At 39.2% G+C, this 19073-nt stretch overlaps 2 pseudogenes; both read right to left on the bottom strand.

Annotated features, from left to right (window-relative positions):
* Positions 1-2307: 2307 nt before the first annotated feature.
* Positions 2308-5024, bottom strand: LOC125199022 (annotated as a pseudogene).
* A 5268-nt stretch (positions 5025-10292) lies between these two features.
* On the bottom strand, positions 10293-12101 carry LOC125199020 (annotated as a pseudogene).
* Positions 12102-19073: the final 6972 nt, after the last annotated feature.

Here is a 19073-nt window from a genome sequence, read left to right as displayed (position 1 = left end):
GAATTTTGAAATAAATTTGCTTCTTGCTGTCCGTTTTTCACCAGCATCTCTCATGGTCAGGTCTAATAATTATGAAAATAATTAAGTGGTTCTTGAGGCTTAAGCAAAGCTTTTGTAATAATAAAGTCGGTAAAGCACTCCCAATGCTCTCTCAAAACTCCTTATTTCTCCCTAACTCCCGCCATATGCGACATCGCACCAAAATTTATCCCCAGCTTTTAGCCAACTTTTTGCCAACCTCCAATGGTTTCCCCTTATTTCTTCTTATTTCTCCCTAACTCAACATTTCATTTTTACATCATCATTTTTAATATTATTTAATTTTCCCTACAAATGTGTTTACTAAATAGATTTATAAATGAACAATTCGTCGTTTATGTTAATCATTGGAAAATATAATACAACGAGAAAAAAAAACTACAAATAAAAAACCATAAAAAACAAGGATTTAAAAAACTAAGAGGGAGGAGCGTCCCGGAGAGGTCCATCTTGATCTTCATATTTTGGATGGTCGACCGAGAGGGTCTGCTTCTCTTCGGGTTCCGCCGTCGGTGAAGTACAGACGTGACAACTGCGCGAGTGGCGGCATTGGAAGAGAACGTGGCTTGTTGTAGAACGGGGATTCGATGGGCATCGACGATGTGCCCTTCCTTCCGCCTCCTTCGCCTTGCCGCTCCCACGGGCGCTCGTGCGGACCATCCTCGACAAGTCGATGGGGATCGTGCTGCCCTCACTCTCCGCACCGCTAAGTCGCGGCGCACCGATTTCCGTGCAGCGCGCTGTGCATCTCCGTCCGGAATTTGGGGAGATCCTTGACCTATCATAGATTTTCCAATACTTGAAGCCCTTCGACAAGAACTGCCACTATACATCCGGATGGCCTCATCTCGGACCATGTGCTCGTTCCGCCACTCGTCATGTTCGTCATCAAGTTAGAATATATACCGTTGAAATGGGCGCGTCCCTCATGAGGCGCTCCCAATGCGGCGGATCGCCTCACGCCATGGTCCTTCATCGAGGTAGTCTTGTTGGTCGTGACTATCGTAACTCGCGCCCGAACATGATCTCGGTCCGTAGTTGCTGCGCACCGGTCTTGCGTCGTGTCCGCCCGACGTTGGCTATCGGCTCGGACTCTTCGAGAGTGTAAGTAGTCCTTGTCCGCTTCGGCTTCTCATCGGAAGCCGTATCGTCGCGTCGCGCCGGCGCCTTCCCTTCCCGCTCGGAAGGCGGCTCGGCGGGCGTTCTTCCACCTCGTAGTCGTCCGTGCTGAGTATCGGATCCGTTGTACGTCGCGGCCCTGAGATTCTTCGTCGCAGGGTTGATCCGGGGTGTCGAACAACGATGTGACTATCTAGGGCGATACACATCGTCGGCTGGAAAGGGCATGCGAGGGTAGCGGAAGTACGGAGAAAGTCTGCGTGGCGTAGGAGTCGCAATGGGGACACCCGTATGGATATTGGCCGGGAGGAGAACCCATCGACAACAACGAGCTCATCCGCTCATTGCTTCATCGTGTTGGGAATTTGCGAACTCGACTCTTTGCCCTTACCCTTACTTTTTCGAGAATTTTTCCTACTAGAGCTCATAATTTTGAAGATTGAAGATTGAGATAAGAGATTGAAAAATTGAGAATTGGTGTGATGAATGGGGAGGAAGTAAGTATTTATAGTGGTGGAATTATAGATATAGCCGTTTAAAAAAAAAAAAAAAAAAAATTATCGCGAACATCGCGAATCGCCACACAGTGGCGATGATTCAGGACATGTTTCGGCATGGATCAGCCGTTACATCTGGGAGGAATAACGCCAGACGCCGAATTCTTCCCATCGGCCGTCGAAACTCGACGATTTTCGGCGAAAAATCGCCGAGTTTAACGAACTCATTGGGAGTGCTCTAAAATCATACTACTACATAATTTGTTAGTAGAGGGTCCACAAATCTTGATAATTTTAGATCATTGTATCACATTTCATTTGATTGATCATGTGTGATTAATAATTTGATGAATGCATTTTAGTTATATAAAATTAAAATCAAGTACTCCATGTAAGTTTTCAATATAGGTGTTTTTTTATGAAGAGTGGAATCATAATTATATTTGATCAAATTAGAAATACATATGTAACTCAGAATTTAACCATACATGTATAGAAGGCTCAAGGCTGTTAGTTTGTCAAATTTGTGATTTCTAAAAACACAAGCTGATAAATATCAGAAATAATCACAAACCATTAGTAGGAAAATTTCACCAAGAATTCTTACTTAATCAGTTAATCTGGTGAAAATAGTGCTAAGAAACTCAAATCTTCAATGAAAAAGATCTATACAAGTGAAGTTGGAGATGCAAATCCTCACCATCTCAGGGCTCTTTGGATTCATAAGAGGCCTGAGTCGCAGCATCAGCTTGGCTTCGCATACTTCGTGCGCCTTCTCTGCATAGACCACCCAAAACACGAGAGAGAGCATCACAGCAACAGAGGCCATCAACAAACCAATGTACACCCACCTGCTGTAGAGCCTCAAGTCCGGGCAGTGATCCTTGTGTATTGCCCGAAGTGTCTCGATAACGTGCAGTCCACTAGGTTGGTCAGGAACGGCCCGTAGTGGTACAGCCCGTAGCTCACATTCACAGCTCCACTCATTTGATCATACATACTAGGCGTTAGGCGCCTACTGTCGCATTTGTTGTTCGCAACTTGGCATCGTAATTCTTCCAAACCTGCACCATATGACCCATATTCGAGACATTAGACAGCCTCAGCTGAGTAAAGTTGGCTCAACCTTGAGGATAAGCAGTTTTACTTGTGTTGCATTTGCGAAGCCAACTTCACCAGGATTGCATGTTTTACGGTCTGTCTTGTCGGGATTATACGGATTGCAGAGAAGAGGCACCAAAGGGCCGGACTGGTTGTACGACAAAGGTCCAACGACAGGAGGTAGATTGGGTTGGATACATTAGCGATGATCCCATTCACGAGCTGAACCATTTGGAAGGTCACTTCTTTGCTTTGGGAGCGAGCTTCTTCAGCGGTAGCTGTGTCCACACACGGGATGACTTTGTCTAACGCTGTGTGAGCTGTCGGTTACCAACCCAATCACTCATGGCCACACAGGTATCTCCCATCACACTAACAGATAACAAAAATGTGGCTAGTTAGCATTTCAACAGGAAAGAAGGAAAGATTCTTTGTGTAGACGACACTTACTTGTGAAGAACAAGGAATACGCCACACAAGATGAAAGCGAGTGCAACGATGATCCAACCAACGATGACCAATCTACGAAGAATAGCATAGGATTTTGAGATTGTGCAACTGAAGTTAACAGAAGGTTAATGTATGGAACGTATCCTTGAAGTTCACTCACATGTATACGAGAAACTGTAGGCCGAAAACGGATAACACTGCACCAGATCACAAATCAACTAATCATCAAACATCATTTATTTGGAAAATCACCATTCCAAAAACTACAAATTGAAGGAATCAGAACTTACCAAAACCAAGAAATGCAAGGGTAAGCATTACAGCAGCTACTATAATGAGAGTCCACCCCCTGTAAGTCGTTAAACGGAACCAAGATAAGAGTAAGACATGTGTACAACAGTGAGGAAAATACGAACGATAAAGCAGTTAGCTCAAAATACACTCACACATCATCCAAATATTTGAATATTTCATCCTTATTATTCTCCGTTGCACTCTCAAGAGTGTCGGCAGCAGAGGTGACCAACGTGTTGACCTTGTCAATGTTGTTCTGCACGTCTTTAGGAAGAAAAACTTGATCTACTCCAACCGTCTTGGCAGAAGTGAGATAACTCAAAAGCTTTTCAGGTTGCCAACAGTGGAATCTGCTTGTCCCAGCACATACTCGAACGTATCTTTTGTACTGTCGTGGAACTTCCCTTGGCGTTTGTAAAGAACAATAGAACCAACTCTGATGCACGAGAAGGCAATATGAATCAGATCAAGTCCGAGCAGAAATGGCATAAAGTTCAAAAGGGGAGCAGGCTTACACAGCAGCAACTGTGAACAATGTTAAGAGAATGAGCGAGAGTGCATAGGCAACACGCGAATAGCCATAAGTGCGGCGTCTGCAGCAGCAGACGTACATACACGACAGAAGCAAGAAGATCCCAAACAGCACAAACCAGGCTAAAGCAATAAGGGTAAGGGTAGAGCCAGTGTAAAACACAGACTGCATCAAAATAGAGGGAAAAAAACAATTATTTCAATTTTCAAGCCATACAACTTGTTCAATTTAATAGCTAGAAAGTTAAAACCTTTAAGACGCTAATTAGATACTTGAACAAGTAAACATCATTTTTCACCAAGTCCAAGTTTAAGGCACAACTCGAACATCACAAAAACAGACAATTCTATATGAACCAATCTTTATCTACCTCAGCAATTTCTAGACAACATATCTAAGACTGAGAAAGAATCTCTTTGAACAATTTCAACTTGATGTAATATCCCATGAAGCAGCACTAAAAAGTTAACCTTTTGAAACAATTGAGCCCCAATTTTAGCTAGTCAAACCTAGTAAATAAAACTAAATTGCTCAACAACAAATATACTCCTAGTAGTATCTGTTACAAAGACAGTAAGCAAAGGAGGCAAAAAAAAAGAAGCTCTTACAGTAAAGTAATGTTCATTGCTGATATTCCAGCCTCCTGTGTAGTAGTTGAGGTTATCAAGCGGATCCTTCCTACGCGTTCTCTCCTCAGCAAGCACTAAAGCCGTTTCGTTTCCCAAAACAGAGCGCCGCGGAACGACGGCGCCGTCAGCCGCACCTGCAAGACATATGAAAAGGGTTGGCAAAAGATGTGATTTTGGACATATCCCAGTTGATAAAACGTACCAGGTGAAGAGAGGGATGTGAAGAGGAGGAGGATTAAGGCTGATAGAGCGAGGAAAGAAGTGGTTTTGGTGGTGAAGCTCGGCATCATGGTGTTGGGGAGGAATGTGGGTTTGAAAGTGTGAGTGAGAGGCTAAATGTAAATGGGAATGGATAACTGTGTGTAACAAGCTCGTGTGTAATTGGTGGAAATGGATTGAGGCTTTCGGACTGGTTGGAATTGATTTTTGATAAAGAGAGAGAATCTATGTAGTGTACGAGTTGCAAAACGTGCATATTAGAGAGAAGCTTCATGTTTTTATAGTCATAGCAAAACATTGGATAAAAGGGGCTATTTTATTACTCATATTTTAATTAGTCAAACAAATATACAAGATCCGCTCAACTAATGAGACAAATCTAAGACAAAGAATAAGATAATTCACAAAAGAAAAGAGAAGAATAAAGTAAGAAAGATAAAAGAGAGAGTAAGTATTTGGTGAATAAAGTAAAAGTGATCGAAGTTTTAGTTTTTTATTAAAAGAAAATGACTCAATTTATTTGGACATCCCAAAGAGGAATATGATCAACATAATGGGACGGATGGAGTACCTCGTTACGTTTTATAGTAGTACTAAATTCTAATCGAATTCATTTACTAACTATAGTTATTCTTTGAAATCAATTACTTCAACTGTCCACCATGTGGAGTATTTCTATTTCTAATGTAACAAGCCTCGTGCGATCATAGGAGTACTATTTGATAATGGTTGTTTAGACTTAATTTGTATAAAAAGGATTTTCCAATGCATATAGTACTAGCAGTATTTAAGATAAACCCCAACCGTTCTATATACGAGTATATGAAATTATTTATTCAGGCGACATTGGCCAGTTATACCATTTGGAGACGATATGCTATGTTAATGGAGTAGTAGTACTACTGTTATTTTTCATAATTGGGAAATAGATATAGTATGAAAAAAGTTTTAATAACTACAAATAATTATTTTCTTCCATTCGGGGATACTAATCTTCCATTAGTAGAAATTGAGGAATTGAATTTTGCAGGCATCAAAAGGAAAAGATTTTGCATTTGGATACAGAGTTTCAGGATGTCTATTAGAATTTTCAAAAACCATCTTCATAATGAGTGATTTCATTACATATATATATTGAAGTTGTTACGTGTTGAAACAACTCTTGGCTGCTGCAGTTACTAATTTACTAATGGAAAGTGGCTTTAATTATGTTTATTACCTTCTCCAATATATACATCCCAAGTGGAAAGTTGTATAATTAAAACAAGAGAAAGACCACAATCGCTATTTGAACATACGTCCATTTTATGATTTTATCTTATATTTTATCTTTTGAATTTTTGCATCATGAATATTTAATTTGGGTCACAATTGGTCCTACACTAACATCGTCAATTTTTAAACGGTTTTAACTCGATTTTGATCGATTTTTATGATTTTAAATTCCATTCGGGTTAAAACCGTACAACAAAATCGAGTTAAAAACTGTTTAAAAATTGATGGAATTATTAGTGTAGGATCAATCTGATCCGAGTGAAATGTTCGGATGCAAAATTCAAAAGATAAAGATAAAACCAAAATGATAAAATGAGAATACATTCATAACCAGTTTTGGCTTTTAGTTTTAAATCAATTAGACAACTCGAAGTTAGAGAAATATCACTGTTAAGCGTATGCTTGTCCATAAATTATTAAGTTCGTATCGAATTTAACAATTTTAAAAGAAGTTTGGATAAAACTTATCACCATTTGTTGAATCCAAAGCCAAAGTTTCATTAAAATTAACATATACTGTACTTCCTACTAGTTTAAGTAGTTTGTTCTTTAAGAACTCTTGTGTTTTTTTGTTACTTAAATTCTCTCCTTATCCAATATTAAATGTAATTATATACTGCTACTCTCTAAGTCCAAAAAATAATTCTTAAAGGTCACGTTTGTTTTTAAGGGATAGCCCAAGACTTTTCTGTCCATACCCACTAATCTGCTGTTTGGGTTGCTTGAGAGTGTCACGATGGTGCCCTCTTGAACATGCCCAAGCCACCATTTTTGGGCATGTCCAACAAAACTTGCCTCTGCCTATGAAAACCTGGCCACTATAATGGTGGCCCTCGTAAGATGCCCAAGGTTTTCGGTTTGCGTTAACACGGAACGTGACTTTTTTCTTGAACCGGAACCATCATTTTGAACCATGGCGGTTCAGGTTTTAAATTTACAAACCGAAACCGTGAAACCAAGCCGTAACCACGAAAACCGCCGAAAACCGCAGTTCGGAACCGTGAAAAATCGTAAAAAATCACCGAAAGAACCGCAGTTCCAACCGGAACCGTGAATAGCCTCACGGTTCGGTTCGGATCCACATTTCTGAAACGGAACGCCGGTTTACAAACCTGATGGGCATGTCACCTCAGGCCACAATTAAAATTATTTTCTTACATTTTTCTTATATTTAATTTAGCTAGAATAAAAATTATTGGACTATAATAATTTTAAAAACTAAATTAATTTTAAAAATTTGACAATTACAAGTAAATATATTTATTGAAAATTTGAATTTAGTTATTTCCGTAATTAGGGTGTGAATTGAAATCACAATCCTTAATTAAAAAAGTTGACCAATTTAATAGGATTTAGTGATTGAGATTGATTTGTTTCCTAAATTAATGCTAAATTTTTGAAAACCCGTTAAATTTTCGTACATACACTCTCTCTCTGCACCACTGAAGGACTGCAGTGGAAGCGCTCACATAAATCAATTACTAATAATTCGATCTATTTAGCAGATATTTAGACAAATTTTATTCGCGTAATTATCACATGTATCATGCTCATAACTCAAATAAAACATGCTTTAAATTAATTGAAACCTAAAACATGCTTTTCTACGGTTTAGCCATTATACCTTGATGATTCTCCAAAGAATCGAAGATAGCTAGCTTCTCTACGTGAAGATCTTTAGTACAAAACCACGGATCTTCCGTCTGTTCCCTGGACTCAGTAAACCGATATCGAGTGGGCCGATCTCACCAGTATACTAGACTTAAATAAAGAAGACGGAAAACCAATCCCTCGAAGAAGAGGAAAAATCGTCCTCTTACTAGAAAGAAGGGACGAAAATTTTGAGTAAAAACAAGTGTATTTTCTGTCTCCTTTATTCTCCTATTTATAATAAGTGCACATATTGGGTCGAGACAGAGATCTATGGAAGGTTTTGGATATGGGCTCCTCCAATTAGCTTTTACTAATTAAATTAAACCCAATTTAATATAAGCTTATAATTGGAATATTACGAGCAACCACTACGTAAGTAATATTGCACTCCCCATCCAAATTCGAAATTATAAGTACTTCGGGTTTCCAATACTTGATATTTATTTCCCGCGCTTAAGATAGAAACATCCATTAATTAATTATTATCTGCTATGGACTTAATTAATTAATATCTTATTTATTCAAGAGAGGACCCAACAAGAAAATCTCATTTATCATTCATAGAGTAATTAAACTCCAACTAGCTAGGTTCCGAATAATAAAACCTTATTTCAATCTTCTCTTGAGGATGTTATCAAACGAGACTCACCTCGCGCACGATTCAACGTAATAGCAATCCTAGCACCGTTAGATATTAATCACCACTACCCAATATACCACCTTATTGGGTTGCGAAAACACACCATTTGGTAAGTCAAGTAGTGCATAATCAATACCGTATGCTCAATGCTAACGTGACATTGATTAAGAAATAACAATTTACAAGACCCCGTCTATCAGAGATAACATAAAGACTATCTCACTGTTAGATCCATTCAGATCTATACCACACCTACGTCATCTTATTTCAGTAAGGCTTAGAAATAATCGGATCGACATTGGAACCTTTCACGATAGGTAGTCTAAGCATATCTAGATTTGTGAAATTCTTCTTTTTCTTTGTTTAGAACTGACCGTGTTACCTTAAAGTGAACGACGCCCACAACCGGTCTACTAAAACAAAGACTTAGACTTTGTTAAGTTACTTATACATTTAAACATGTAATAAACATCCATTAAATGTAAAACATAACAACATTATGACAAAAATAATCCGTTTATTCCTTTGGAAAATAAAATAAGAGTTTTAACATATTCAAACAATCGAAAGGTGATTTCTAGTATATAAACTCTAACAACACCTTCTTTACTTCATCTTCTCCAAAACCCAAAAAAATTAACACAAAAACTGGAAAAAAAAATAAAATTAATTCGGATTGTCCAAGGGTCTCGGCCAGGCCGAGAGCAGATCTGTAAGTTACTCTTTTTATCATTAATTATTTTGGAATGAAAAGTAACTAGAATTTGATTGATTTATCCCTTACATGCTTTAGTGAATGAGACTGTTTTTATTTTTGTAAAAGTTAACAGATAGTGAGATAGGATTAAAGCACATGATCTCCACTAATCCTAAGTAGATCCAAAAAATTATTTCAATAATACTCCAATAACGTGCTAGCTTATAACACAATTAAACTTCAACAACCATAATCATGCCTTCATATTTACAGATAATGTTTTTGGTAGGGCCAACTCCTATAATAATTTGATTCCAAATTTGTCTTACCTTGTGTTTATAAAATTGGAGCCGAAAACAAAGCTACCAAGAATATAAAATTCCCGCCTTCTTGTCAACAATATAATTATATAATATTGCATTATATTATACTACTCCTCCGTCCCATATTTATAGTCACATTTAGTTATGGCACAAGTTTTAAGGAATTGGTGGAGTGTGTAATTAATGAAGTAAGAGGTGGAGTGTGTAATAAATGAAATGAGATGATGGAGTGAGATGATAGAGTGTGTAATTAATTAAGTGAGATGATGAAGTGTGTAATAAATGAAGTGAGTTGGTTGAAGGTGGGTCCCTTTTGACTTTTTGGTTTTTTATTTTTGTTTTGATTTATTTTAATGTAGATAATGGCATTTGAGTGTAATTTTAGTGAATAATGGGGTAAAATTTTATGTCCAAATATGAAAAGTTCTAAATGTGATTATAAATGTGGGACGAACTTTTATAGCAAAATGTGACTATAAATCAACCTTGATCACATGAGTTCCAGCTTTAGAATCGAAAACCGACGAATATTTGACATTTTCCTCTAATTTGAGTAAAAACTGCACGAAACCATCAATTAATCGTTGATTCACACTTAGAACGTGTTAGGATGGAAACAAGACCGATTAACCGATATGCCGATTCCGAAATTGAAAATGATTAATATTGTTTAATTCTCGAAATTGAAAATGATGATCTTACTATGAACCAAACCGACGATTAAGTTAAAATCAGTGAACGCTAACAGAAAAAACGATAAAAGAGTAGTGACAATTACAAAACATAAGTTTGCACATTCGTTCTCCAAATTCAGAGAAAAGAGAGAAAGAAATTGAAATGAATCATTGAGTGCCATCAGGCTCAAGCGCTTTGATGCGCAGAATCTTGTGACAGCTATACACCTGGCAAAACGCCTGCAAACACATGAGCGCCACCATCACCACCGCCGCCAGAAACGTCAGTAACCTCCACGATCCGAACACATACTCCCTCATGAACTTGGCCAATTTCACCTTCCACCGATCGCTGTAGAACTTATTCACATCCGCGATCACACAATCCAGCGAATGCACTCTCGTCAGCCTGATCGACTTGCTCATCCCGTTCCACAGATCCGCCACCTCCTCTCGCTCTTCAGGTGGTTCACGATTATCCCCTCCGGCACAGCACCGCCGCGTCCACCTCCGTGTCCACGATCCCGTTCATCAGCTCCGTGTACCGCGCCATCACCATCGGCCCCGACTTCACGCACGCCTCGTACGCCACCAGGTTCCTCAGCACCACCTCCGAGTTCAGATCCAGCTTCACCACCGGAATCGTCAATGTCAGGGTTGTCGAATCGAAATTGAACCCCGAGATCCCCTTCTCCGTCGGCACGAAATTCACCCCTGCGTCCACAAGCTGCGTGACGGAGGGGATCACGATCTCCTCCTGCAGCGGCGGCTTCTCCTCGTCATCTCCGCCGTCGCCGTCGTCCTTCTTCTCCCCGTAGTCGGAGAACATGCTCTCAATCGGCTGCGTCAGCGTCTTCAAAAGCGGGATGTTGGAAACCACCTTCCACGGCAATTTTACCGCCAATTTCATCGGTTTTGACAGAATTACCCTTTTCACGAAACGCGCAGGCGTCCTCACGGAGGTGTAGATCACGCGCCACACCACCACGCGCAGCTGCCTCACGTGCGTCGTCTCCACCATCTCCTCCTCTCCCTCCGCCGCGCCCTCCTCCGCCACGTCGATCTCGATCGACGCCGGCTCCCGGTCCGTGCTCGGAACGACGTAATTGTAGAGAAACTCGAGCAAGTGAGCGCAATCGCCAAGCGCAACGCGTTGGTAGGACTCCGCCATCTGAAAGGGGAGAGATCCTTGGCGAGGGCGGCGAGCATCGCGTGAAGTCTGTCGTCCGCCATCTCCAGCGACGAGAATTGAAGCTCCAGAAGCTTCCTCATCACAAACAGCGGGATCTGATTCTCGAGCATCACGATGTCTCTGAGAATCGCGTTGTGAGCGGTTTTTCTCCGCGCCAAATCGATGAGATAATCCATTCTCGACGGAATCCTGGTGATCACCTTCCCTCCTTCACGGCGCAGACCTGCATAAACTCGAACAGGAAGGAGACATCGACCGCCATCATCCAAGCTAGGGCTTCCACCCGATTCCAGGGGGCGGTGGTAGCTGGCTTTGATTCGGAGCTCCATCTTCATGAGATGATCAACGAGTTGCTTCAGCTTCACGTTGTCTAGCTCCTTTGGTTCCTTTTAATAAAAAAACTAATGAAATTAGTATATAAGTATCAGAGCGAGTCACGACTGTGAGCTAAAATTTTAATTGGCAAATTATGGTACCTTTTGGCAGCGGCGACTTTGTAGCGCTCCATGTCGTAGAGTTCGGCACGAAGATGGTGGTACGCCCGATCGCCACTTGTTGCGGGATGTATGAATCCGGATCGGTCGCCATTAGGATTTTGGGGACGGCAAGATAGTCACCGGGATCTTGCTATCCTCGTCGAGATCGTCGTCGATGGATTGCTGGATGCGCTTCACCCATAGGGATTCGTCGAAGTGCGGCCTTTGCTGCATTGACATTGTATCAAGAAATGTAAATAATTAGGGTTTTTGAATGAACAATTTGTGATTTAGGAGTAAGGGTTTAAATAGTACTAGTGTCCTGATATATTGTAATGAGTTTTGCATGGTGAATTATTGGAATTGAATATAGGATAATTGAATGTGAATGTTTAATTAAAATTTGTAATGTGGCGATCTAAGTCAATAATTGAGGTTCTTGAATGGTTTGTATATTAATTTTAATGTCAAGAACAACGCATTCACAGGGGAGATTCGAGTGGCTAGGTAAAATGTGAAGAGAAAAGTCCAATATGAGATATTAATTAAAATTAACCATGTGTTCTTGCATGTGTGATTATTGATTAATTATTAGATCAAATAATTCATTTAATTGTTATTAATCTACACACAAGTGGGCTTTGCTTGACTTTCATATATGACATGGATTGAGGTTAACTTAAGTCTATTTTTATTATTTCAAATGCTATATAAATTTTATTACATGATTTCAGATTCTATCTATAATTCAATAGGATATTAGTGATGAACTAATCAATCAATAAATAGCATCTCTTTCTATACATAAGAGGGATCAAATAAGTCATGACTTTCTTATACATATTCTTTTATCACTATATCGTATGTGTAAAATGTAGTATAGTATATTAGTAGAATATATCAAAATAAAATGTAACATCCCACTTTTTTGAACCCTAATTTTTGAGACGTGAAAATTTTTGCATTAAATGCTTTTAATGCTATGATATATGTGGATTAAATGAGTGATTTATTGCAATATTCTTTGTGACCTAATTGCGATATGGAGTTGAGTTTGAGTTGAACAAACTTGTTGAATATATGACGATGGCTATGAAATAGTCAATATTGTGGAAAATATGACGTGGCCGTGGAATAGTCAAAGTCGTTGAAAATGTGACGTGGCGGTAAAAATTGAATGGTGGATTTTGTGATGTGAATATTCGAATATTTGATACGGATGAAATAATATTGTGGTGAATTAATTTCCTAAGGGATGAGTGAGAATTAAATATGAGCATTATTTATTCATATGGAATTTTGACCCTCCTATTTATTGGAAAGAAATCCTATTTTTCTTGGATTTAGTTATTGCTAGGGATAATTATCCAATTTAAATCCAAAGTCCGATCATCCCTTATATATTTGATGAAATTTTCGGGCCCCTTTTGTTGTTTCTAGGGGATTTTCGAAAATCCTATTATTTTATGGGAGAAGAGATTTTTATTTTATTATTTGATCTCTTATTTATTCTCTTCCATAAATAAATTCAAATATCCTAGCATATCTTACCATATCTAAAGAGATCTTGCCATATTTTATTTTAATATTGATTCCTTGTAGAGAATCAATAAATCACGCTCTATTTCCTATTCTTAGTGGGAGATTTATTATTTTTATTCTCTCCGTGATATTTTATTCTACTCCGTGAAATATCCATCATATGCTAATAAATAGCATATGAATTCGAAATCCCCACATTTCTCACGTCATTCCTCTCCCAAATCTCTTCCAAATATTTTATTTATTCAATTATGGGATTATATCTTGCACTCTATAAATAAGAGGCAAAACCTAAACCCTAGATCACAAAATACACGCCTCCCGCTACTCCAAAATCACGCCTCCTCTCTCCCCACTCTCTCCCAATTTTTCTTCTACTTTCCTCCAAGATTTCTTCATCGTTTGAGAAGAATTGAAGTTGAAATTCAAGAATCTTTGACGAATCAAGGCTATTACTTTGTTTCTACCGTTCATTCTATTGCAAAATGTATTTTCTATATTGATCTTTCTTTATCTACCGATTAATCGGTGTTCTTGAGCCCTCATGCATTTAGAATGAGTGAAAGGGAAACAATTGATGAATATGGGATGCATATGTGTGGGTGTGTGAATCGCGTGTGTGAGGTGGGTGCGTGTATGTTTGTGTGTGTGCGTGTGGCGTGTTTTAAAACACTCATGCGTGACATATTTTGATGATAGATCGGGAGTTGTGGTGCGAATAAAAGTGACATGATAATCATACTTTGATTTTGAATGGTGATAGTAAAACGAATTAATGGGAAAAAGGGAAACGTTGAGAACATGCATGATTTTGATCAATGATTGAGACTTACTTGTGATACACATAAATTAAAGGTGGTAACTCGCGTTCTCGATGTGATAGCAAGAAGAAGCGTACTTGAAATCTAGGAATCGAGGTGGGCTTTATTCTTAAACTCTCTCTTATGTTGCAAATTTATGAAAGTGGAGCAATAAGGATGGATTAAACTGTTATGCCATGCCTATGGTTATTTTGGATATTGGTGTGCTGATGCCTAGTTTGCGAGTGCGCTCCATTAGGCTATAGGGCTATATAAACGAATTCGGGTCCGAGTAGGGCCGCAAACCCTATCGAGGCTAGTGTACACGAGAGATCGAGAGCCGTCCTTGCTAGTCGGTCGGTCTCGTGGCGAAAGTGTGGCCACACTTCGTCGCACCATCACATTGTTGATTGATGAGAAAATGGGAGGTATTGTTTGACTCGGACAGTCCATGAAATTCTTTTGTGATACTTGAAGTGCGTGCTCCTTGTCCTAGTGGTTTTCGTACGTGAATTGGAGTGTATCCAATCGATCGTAAGTGATTCCCACCCACCTGAGTCGTCGTGTGACATAACCGACCTTGGCCAAACAAATTTCCTCAACCCATTTCCTTACCGGGCTAGTATAATGGAGGTAAGGGTCGAACTTACGAGGATGGACACGTTTTTGATAATCAAGGGTGACTTTCCCCGGGTGTTTGCTACACACGCTGGCCGTAGATTTTACCTAGACGGCAAATAAAGGTGGTACTCTACTCACTAGTAGGCGGTACGACATGCGTGGAGCAGTTCGCAAAAATAGGCATGCTACATCGTGGTATACGGAAATGGACCAGCTACTAAAGAGGAAATTCTCCTAGCCATAAAGATATATCTCACGTACGGCTTCGACAGTCCTGATAAGACATCCGAAAAGTGTTTAACAAAGTAAAAGTAACTTAAAAGCAGTATGGTCCAACAAAGTTGATTTTGACGTTTTCTTCCTCACTTACTGATAAAAATCATACGAATACGACACCATAACTAAAACAGATTCATAAATTCAAACTCAAGATCCACCATTAAAATGCTTAAACTTAAATTAAACTACAGTAAACCGTAACTTTGCTTCTACCGATCGATACGCAAGGTGGTAATCACGGCGCAGTAAAGGAAACTCATGCATGAAAACTTGCTAAACATAGCTACAACCTTTAAATCAACAACTCCCGATAAGAAAACACTTAGAAATTGGAAAGACATAACTAAATCTAACTTTCCTAGGCGTAACGAAGCAACCAACCAAAGTGACATGCGAAATAAACTTCATAACGTTAATGTTGGAAAATAACAAGGTACTTCAAGAAGAACAACTACGAGTGCTCATAAGAAACTTAAATGATGAAACCATTAAACTTTAAACTAAGAAAAGCGATTAAGATTGTTTTTGCCACTCCTGCGATGATACTACTACACTGCTACAATAACCGGCTGGAACGGCGAACCGATGACTTCTCCTAAGCAAACTCGGACGCGAAGTGACCATGCCAGCCGCGGCGAGAATGAGAGCATGGATACGGCCGAAGGATGGATCTCTAGAGAGAATTCTACCAAGTGTGATTGTCAAACTCCGAACTCAACTCCTCCTCTCTCTCCAAGCGGCTTCTTTTATGTGGGAGGCTTGCCCTTGCTTGTGGTAGATTTCTCCCGCATTTTGACCTTTTTTGCCTCAACACGATCATCCCAAATATCCTCCTTCTCCATCTCTCGAGCCTTTTTATCCGGCATGCATCCTGTCAAAAGATCGCACCCTTCCTGAGCCCTTTTCACTTGCTACACCAATCGTTCCCCACCGACTTGGATCCCTTCAATCCCGCACACTCTAAGCAACCGTTTGCGCATAATACACGCATTTCACGACATACCGACCAAGCAACTGCTGTAATGAATTTATCAATACTCGATGCTATTCTTTAAATAAATGCTAAACTCGAGTTCACTATGGTAAGGGTGGCATAACTATTAAAACGTTTTGGTAATGAGTCCACCGAGTATGTTTAGCCACTCACCGCACGCGTTTTTCCTACGCAAGGTGTCGGTTAAAGGACTTCCAGCGGGTGGCTAAGTTGAGCTAATAAATTGAATAATGATATGATCGTTTGAAACATCAAGTGGAGTCATGTCTTCATACATGTTCTTCTACTTTTCTCTTGGTTGCTCTCAAACATGAAACTTAGTATCATTGTTTTTGAAATATTTCATTATTGCTTAATATCGGTGACACACGAGTTTTGTTGGATTTACATTAAACCTTGACCCTCGAGCATAGTTATGATATCTATTCATCTTTTGATTTTCTTGATTAAACCGTTGACTTATTGTTTTGATAGTTCGTTAAATACCTTTGGTAAATCCCATTAAATGAAACCCTAGCCTATGTCATGGTTATGTTTAGTTCTGGCTTTAGTTAGCCGCATTTATTATACCCTAAATCAAGGATCGTTAAGTATAAAACCTACTTAATATTGTTGAAAAGTGTGAACGTTTGTACTTTTGTATTAAGCATGGGTCATAAATGTTTCGTAAAGAAATTAATTGTATCAAAAAAAAAAAAATTCGCCCTCCAATTATTATTGAAAGAATTGTGAAGATTATTCAACAAGCTCAAATTCTTATACATGAAAAATAAGAAAAAGAATAGAAATTAAGATATGAAATAAAAGGCAACTCAAGTTTGTATTATCCAAAAGGAAGTTGCATTCCGGCTAAAACTATTTTCAATCTTTCTTATATCGATATTAGAAGCATATCTGGCTTTGTCAGATCACTCAATCCTAAAGCAAACACTGGTTCACTTCAGCTTCACTCATTCCTCACAGTGGATGTTAGACTTGCTAATGCTAAACCATAGATGTTTCTCGGGACTCAGACCTACATGCAGCCCCGAAGGTCTTTAAGGTTTGTAATGGGGCTAGTGGCTTGTAATGTCAGTAGTTGTCCCTAAGTGCCCCAAGGTCCAATAACTACTTATTTGATGAGTATAATCCCATGATTCGGGCTTCCGGCTAGGGCTTCTTCTTTGGCCTGACAATTTCTCGACATTTGGCTTCCCACCGGGCCGCAGCTTTTCGTGCCGCACTTTGTTCCTTATTCTCATTTCTCTTTTTGTGGTCAAGTATTCGGCGACCATTTTCTTCAATTTTTTTCTTTCTCGCGCTTCGCCTACCCTTATCTCTTCTTCTCTATTTTTTTTGGATCCTGGGAAACTTCGTGGATCTATTTTCTCCTTCTTCTTTGTTTTTCTCTTCTTCAGCTTCGTTCATTTTGTATGTCCTCCCGGTCGCTTGCTTCCTTGCCTCACGCCTGCACGCACGCTTCCCGTGGTTGACGGGTTATTTCTAGGGTATAATTCAAAGCTAGAAAAATTTAGGTTCTAAGGGTGTTTTTCCTTTTTTTTGTACGTGTGGAGGGGGTTTCCCATCGCCTTCGTGGTTCTCACACGCGGTCACCTTGCCCTAGACATCATGTGGTAGCCTCTTTTCTTCGCATTTAGTGGAAAGCAGTCTCCACTGGGGGCTTTTAACTCACCTTTGAGAGGGCTTTCATGTCCGACCCAGTGGATGAGTTTTTCCCTTCATACTTGCATCATCTAATCGTAATTAGGTTGCTGGAGGTGGGTGGTTTCGTTTCCGCATGCCTATCTCCTCAATTCCTCACCGTCGGGCCGAGGCATGAGTTTTAAGCCCATTCATAAAACATAACACATAATTCCTGCACCTAAACAAACCTAAAAAAACTAACATGCACCGACTCAAATAACACATATATACATGTCATACCGGCCATTCGCTTCTCCTCTCACTTCACAAGTGTCTCGGGCCCCGCATACGGGCCGTGAAGTGAAAATTGGGAATGGCTAGTATGACGTACACATATTTATAACAAACACATATTATATCTAAAAAACTTCCTCACACTTAGACTACGCAATAGGCTAAGCTGAGAGTTTCGTATATATACCTAGATCTATAAACAAAACAGAGCAATATATTTACAAACATGAAGTAAAAAAACATATAACTCACACTTAGACTACTAGAGGCTTGCCGCGAGGTATCAAGCTCACGACAAAACACAAAGAAAAACAATTAAACATATGCACCAAAAGCAAGAAACCTTTTGTCACACCTCAACCCTTATTACGTACGCACTTACTATAAATAAATTCAAAACATTTAAAACAAATAACCACTATTTATCAAGTACATATTTCAAACATTCTAAAAGTAGTGGGACCCTCTCACCACTCTATACTACACATTTATCTACATGCAAAATGATGAGGAGGAGAAGGTTGCCAAAATGTGCCACTACGACCCCGATAACATGTGCAATTCCTACGACTCATCTCAACCAAATACTTCACTCATATCTTATTCCCCGAAAGAAAATATTGCTGGTTTACGAGTTTTCACAACTCGCATATAAACCTTACCTTTAATTCCACATACAAATATCAAATACATTCATTTAAACATATATAACCGGAAGTAATAAATATCATAAACAATTTAACATTCAATGCATATGTTTTCCCTTCTTTTTTTTATTTTTGGGCACTAACCCGGTATCGGGTTTTTTGTTAACCCCTGGGTCCTTATATTTTTGCCTTTCCACAAGGTCCCCCTTTGATTTGACCTTTCCACAAGGCCCCCCTTTGCATATTTCTTTCCACGGGTCCCTCGCTCTTTGTATTACCCCAGTCATTATCTTATTAAATTTTGGCTTTTTTGATATCAGATCGAAAAGGTATATCCCCTTTTCCCCTGATTAAATGATTCCAATATGATACATCAAACATATCCATTTCACCAAATTTCATAACCATATATTCCACAATTAATTCCAATACTATAGGTAAACATATATTTTGCACAAACCAC

This window comes from Salvia hispanica, unplaced genomic scaffold, assembly GCF_023119035.1.
Source record: "Salvia hispanica cultivar TCC Black 2014 unplaced genomic scaffold, UniMelb_Shisp_WGS_1.0 HiC_scaffold_358, whole genome shotgun sequence".
Lineage (NCBI taxonomy): Eukaryota > Viridiplantae > Streptophyta > Magnoliopsida > Lamiales > Lamiaceae > Salvia > Salvia hispanica.
Note: the sequence above shows the minus strand (reverse complement) of the source record. Positions and strands in the feature narration are given on the sequence as shown.